A 6,478-nucleotide genomic window follows, 5' to 3' on the forward strand; every position below is an offset into this window, starting at 1 on the left:
TTAATAATTAGTTCGCCACCATGGCCCTCCCGTGACTTTAGTGCTTGGACTAGATGACCTCTAGTTCAAAGACTCAAGAGGTCAAGAAAATCCTTGAGAGCTGATTGCCTTTTCTGGAATCTCAGCCAGATCTAACGCTGTCCTGGCCTTGTGTCGCCATGTGTTGGCATTGTCTTCCAGACTGGATCCTGGCCTTGTGTCGCCATGTGTTGGCATTGTCTTCCAGACTGGATCATCTTTCCCAAAATGTCATCTGCAAGTCTTGTGATGTCATGTCAGTCAATGCTTAGGTCAATGTTACTTCTTTTGCACAGGGAACCTACTTAACACCTGTGTCATTCTCTGTTAACTGCCAAGAATGGAAGCACACTGAACATCAAATTGGCCCATTGGTAAAGAAACTGATGAGAAATGTCTCTGCTGCACTTTAGGTAAAGGGTATTTATGAGGTAAGGTTTTTTGCCTTGCCCTACTCTTCACAAGAACATTTAGACATCCATTATAATTAGTAATGTGTTTTGTTGCACATAAATAGCATATTTTTTTTTCATAATGCAGCTGGGTGTCACAATACTACTTAATGTTGTTATATCCCTTTTTTTGTGTGGAACTGAGGATTGAACCCAGGGGCCTTCTACCTCTGAGCACCCCTGGCCTTATTTTTTATACTTTACTTTTGGAACAGTCACTAAATTGCAGAGGGCCTCAGTAAGTAGCTGAGGCTGGCTGCATACCTGCTATCCTCCTGTTTTAGCCTCTCAAGTACTGGGATTACAAGTGTGCAATATTCCTCTTAGTATATTTGGAGTGAAGGCTATAGCTACTGAGAAGAGGTTCACTTTTTTTATATCAGCAACTTTAAGGATTTGGTTTGTGTTTTTGTCTATTAGCATGATGGTGTACCTGAGGCTAAAATTTGGCTTAGGCCAATCACAGTTGTATGACTGTTAAGTATCAATTGTTTTTCAAGCTCGACCATTACCCCACAACTGGGGCATCTGAGGGCAGTAAGGAACAGGTGTCCAAAGGGGAAATGTTGGTGCCTGAGAGTGTTTTCCAGTTGTATTGAATTTCTTACTTGGTGTATTTTTGACCTGTCTTAGTTTCTTTCCTGCTTGTGTCCTATGCTATTTTGTTTGCTATTTGTTGGATATTCTTTGTCATTAGAGTTAGGAAATGAAAGTTAATATTTCTGCACAAATGCTTTATAGCTGAAACTGATGTACTTCAGCATTTTTTGGTTTTGTTTTATTTTGTTGCCGCAGTCAAGAGTTGGAAGTGGTAACTGTTTCTGTAACTTCAAACTCACTTTGAGAGTCTTGGATGTAACACTCTTCCTAGAAAAGACTGGATGTTTAAGAATACTATCAGCTGAACTCAGTGCTACTAGGAAAATGGGTAGTCCCCCCCCCCCCCTGCTCTTTGTTCTCTGTGACTGTTCTACTTGTCAAAGAATTTAGGTATTTGGGGGAAAAACATTCTTCATTGTTTCTCCTTTACCTTGCCTGGTAAAATATGAAACTAGGTGGTAGACGAGATGCAAACCCAACTCCTGACCCTGCGTGGGCCACAGCAAGTGACTTTAAGCTCTTAAAAGCGGTTCTCCAGTTCAGAGAGAGTGTTGTGGAGGGAGACTACTTGTGCTTTTCTTCAGAAAGGCCTGGAGGTTTTTGGTGAGGGTTGGGAGGGTGCAGCTTTTTTTGAGTTAGTATGAGTGTTTCCTTCCCTTTTTTTTTTTTATTCTATTTAGGCTGACATTGAAAAGTGATTTTCTGGCCAATGCTTTTTAGTATTTCTAAGTATTGTAATCTTGGTTTTTACTAGTAGACCTGTAAATTGTCACTTCTGGCTTTTTTGCACAGTTAGTCTATTCACTTGCCAATTTGAAGTTTCTTAGTAGATATTCTCTACTGAAAGCTTTGTTTTTGGTTTGTTGAGCAGTCTTACTTGGGGACAAGTAATTGACAATAGCAGAATTGCTTTTTATTCCTAGGATTCTAAATCAAATCCAGATACTTAATATATTCACAGGACTTTAAAGTCCTCTCTTAACTAGGAAGGAAATACCCTGATACTTTAACTGTGTGTGTGTGTAGAGGGGTATTGGGGACTAAACCCAGTGGCATTCTACCTCTGAGCACCCACCCCCACATGCATACCCAGCCCTATTTTATTTATTTTGAAATGTTCTAAGTGTGTGTGTGTGTGTGTGTGTGTGTGTGTGTGTGTGTTGGTACTAAGGGTGGGTGGAACCTAGGGGCTTTCTACCTCCAGGCTATACTCCCAGACATATTTTATATTTTATTTGGAAACAGGGTCTCAGCTTCAAAATTAATTTGTGTGTGGTACAGGAGATGGAACCCAGAGGCATTCCACATCCAAGCCATACCCCCATTTATTTTGAAGTGTTCTCATTAAGTTGTGGAGGGCCTCATTAAATTGCTAAGGCTGTTCTTGAACCTTGATCCTTCTGTCTCAGCCTCCCAAGTACAGGGATTACAAGCATGTGCCACCACCCCAGGCTCAATTTTATATATATATATATATATATATATATGTATATGTATATGTATATGTATATGTATATAAATATAGGGGATGGAACCACAGTGGCATTCTATCTCTGAGCTACAGCCCTATTTTTATTTATTTGGAAACAGGGTCTCGCTAAGTTGCCGACAGTCTCATTAAACTGCTGAGACTGGCCACGAACCTGCAATCTTCCTATCTCAGCTTTCCGAGTATTGGGATTATAGGTGTGCGCCACCATGCCTGGCTAAAATTAAAAACTTGAAAAAGAGGCTGGAAGTGTAGCTGTTTATAGAAGGCTCCTGGTTCCAATTCTCACTATCCCCTCCAAAAAATCATTAAACAATATTTAATACTTTTTTTTTCTTTTTTTTTTTTTTTTGCGGGTCTGGGTATGGAACCCAGGGGCATTTGACCTCCGAGCTACACCCCCTGCCCTATTTTTTTATTCTTTATTTTGAAACCGGGTCTCACTGAGTTGCAGAGGGCCTCACTAAGTAGCTGAGGCTGTCCGTGAACCGCAATCCTCCAGATCTCAGCCTCCCGAATGCTGGGATTACAAGTGTGTGCCACCATGCCCGGCATTAAACCATATTTATAAGTGTGCGATACTCGAGACTGAGCCCAAGTCATGATGAGTACTAGGTAAGTGCTCTATGACACTGAGATATATCCCCAGCCCTTTTTTAAAATTCTGTTTTGAGCCAGGCATAGTGGCACACTTGTAATCCCAGTATTTGGGAAGCTGAAAGAGGATCAAAGATTCACTGCTACCCTCAGCAACTTGTGAGGCCCTCTACAACTCAGTGAGATGAGACCTCGTTTCAAAATAAAAGAATAAAATAGGACTGGGGAGTGTAGCTCAGAGGTAGAATGTCCCCTAGGTCCAATCCTCAGTAACAAAAAAAATTATTTTGACACAGTGTCTCACTAAATTGCCTAGGCTGGTCTTCCTGCCTTAGCTTCCTGAATAGCTGGGGCTACAGGTATTCATCAAGGAGGTCAGTTTAGAAAAGCAAATTTAAAATATAACCTCTGAGCTATACTCCTAACTCTATTTTAAGTTGCACAGGGCCTTGTTAAATTACTGGGGCTGGCTGCAAACCAGTGATTCTCATGTCTCAGCCTCCCAACTACTCAGATGCAGGTTTGGGCTCAGCAGAAAAAAACAAATCTTATTTTACTTTGTCAAGAGTCATTAGTTAGCCATTATCTTACACCTTTGAAGGAGAGGGAGATGAGAGAAAACCTGTCACTTTGAAAGTATATCCTGAGTACCCAGCTCTAAAGTTAATGGTTCTAGAACCATTAGTCTGCAGGTTGTCTCTATAAGATAGGTCCCCCCCCCCAGTACTGTGGATGGAACCCAGGGGCATTCTACCTCTGAGCTGCACCCCTACCCTTATATCTACACCCCAAGACCCAATAGGGTCTCACTGAGTTGCAAAGGGCCCCACTAAGGGGCTGACTGAACTGTGATCCTCCTGTCTCAGCCTCCACGCTGAGATTATAAGCACGTGCCACTATTCCCTGCTTTGTTCTCATTTTTTTTAGGTGAGGGAAACTGAGGTCCCAAAAGAATGACTGTTAGGAGGAGGAAAGGAATCTAAACAGGGTGAATTAAGAATCTGATTTTTGTTTGGGTGAATGCAGGTATACTTTTTATTTAGACACCAAACATTTCAGATGCTCATCATGTGCTTTGATCCTTTTACTGAAAATTGAGTTTGGTAATGGAGATAAATTTGCTATATGTAGACACATAGTTTTTTGACTGAAACCCAAGTATGCGGTTTGTGGAAACTGGTCCGAGGAGGGGTTCATTTTATGTGTGGTTAAAGATACTGTACCTAAGCCAGGCATGGTGGTACACACTTGTAATTCCAGCATATCGTAGGCTGAGACCAGAGGATCACTTTTCGAGGACAGCCTTAGTTGCTTAGGCCCTTCGCAACTCAGACCCTATTTCAAAATAAAGAATAAAATAGGGCTGGGGGTATAGCTCAGAGGTAGAATCCTCCTGGGTTCCATCTGCAGTGCCAAAAATAAAGATATTGTACCTAAATGTAGAAATGACCTTTCTTAACCTTCAATCTTACTGATATGATTATATTCTCCTTGTTTTTGAGTACATAACCCAAAATTTTTAAGGTATTTTCCTCCTGGAGAATATGCCAGTGTTTAAAATTTGATCCTAATTGAAGATTGTTAATTTTTCTTAAGGGACGATTTAGGCAGGAACAGTGATACTTTTTTTTTTTTTTTTTTTTTGGTGGTACTGGGGTTCCTAGAAGCCCTTCTACCTCCGGGCTACACTCCCAGACCTATTTTTACATTTTTATTTGGAAACAGGATCTCCTAAGCCATCGCGCGCCTCTGGCTTCGAACCTGCGCGATCTTCCTGTCTCTGCCTCCGCCTCCCAAGCGCGGGGATTACAAGCGTGCGCCACCACGCCCGGCGAACAGTGATACTTTTAAATTCCAGCTCTTCAGTAATGAAAATGGGGCTGTTTTCACTTGACCTCTACTTCCTGTTAGTGGGAAAACCCCTCCCTGAAGATGTTGTGAGAAAGATTGCCGAGGGAAAGTGATTTTCTAGATTTCAGGATAATTTCAAGTGGGTCCACTATATTATCATTAGAATAATGCTATTTAGTGATAGTTTTCCTAGTCCTAAAGTTTTATTTTTACCACAGTTTGAAAGAAGCAGCTATGGAGAACAGGCTCTGCTGGGAAGGAGGAAAACTGAGATGATACATTACAGAGACCAAGAAGTGAATATGTCAGTGCAGGGAAGAATGAAAATAAAGGACATTCAAATGTCCCGAGGTCAGAGCAAGAACAGGAAGATTTTAGCTTACTTTGTTAATTCCACAGGTTTGCATCTTGGTTCCCATTTTAACTTGCATGTATATAAACTTAGCCTTTCTAAATCATTTTATTTTTCTCTCCGAAAGATACTAATGGACATTTATAGGAGACACGGGGACCACCATAGCAGTTTGGCTGAAGAAGGAATGAGAAATTCTTCGTCATTTTCTGTCCCCTTCTGTCTTAGGCTGACTGGTGCCCTGGTGTTACCTGCTTCTGCTACTGATCCAAGCTTCAGAACTTCTCAGTCATCCCCAAGGTCTCCAGGTAGTATCCAATGGGGGAATCGGCTCTAAAAGGAACCAGACCAACATTTTCCAGCCCCTTCATTCTGGTGACTAATGGAAGGAAAGAGTGGGAGGGAGGATATACTTGTATACTGGATAGAAAAGAAACAAAATTATTATAATTCTATTACTATGAACATACTGTTTGTATTGTATATGAACAGGGAGAAATTTGAAGAAGTGTCTGGAAATTTTAGAAATGTCTTGAGGGAAATAAATGGGGAGGGAATAAGGTAACCAGTTTTGAAAGATGTTGAAGCCTTGAAATGATGCAACCATATGAGGAAATTTTTTTAAAACTAGAGTTTATAAAAATGCCACTGATAAAGCTGTGCCTGGTGGTGCACGCTTGTAATCCCAGCATTTGGGAGGCTGAGACAGGAGGATCGTGGTTCACGGACAGCCTCAGCTACTTAGTGAGGCCTTCTGCAACTTAGTGAGACCTTGTTTTAGAATAAAAAATTAAAAAATAAGGCTGGGGGTGCAGCTTGGGAGTAGAATGCCCCTGGTACCGGAAAAAAACAAAACCTACTGATATAGCCTTCCCGTTCACTTCCCCACCACAGAGTTCTTGGACTGGAGATACTTGTTTAATAATAGCTCGTCTCTAATATTCCCAGTTGCTACATCTGTGAGGAAAGGATAGAAAACGGTCAGGACATCATCATACAGGCTCTTCATCTACCAGGTCCCAGCAGCAATGACGCCTACACAGAAGACTTGGGAACTGCAAACAGGCTGGGGTCACCTCAGTGACATCTCCAGACACGCTCCAACCAAAAGTTTGGTTT

This window comes from Muscardinus avellanarius, assembly GCF_963383645.1.
Source record: "Muscardinus avellanarius genome assembly, chromosome: 16".
Taxonomy (NCBI): Eukaryota; Metazoa; Chordata; class Mammalia; order Rodentia; family Gliridae; genus Muscardinus; species Muscardinus avellanarius.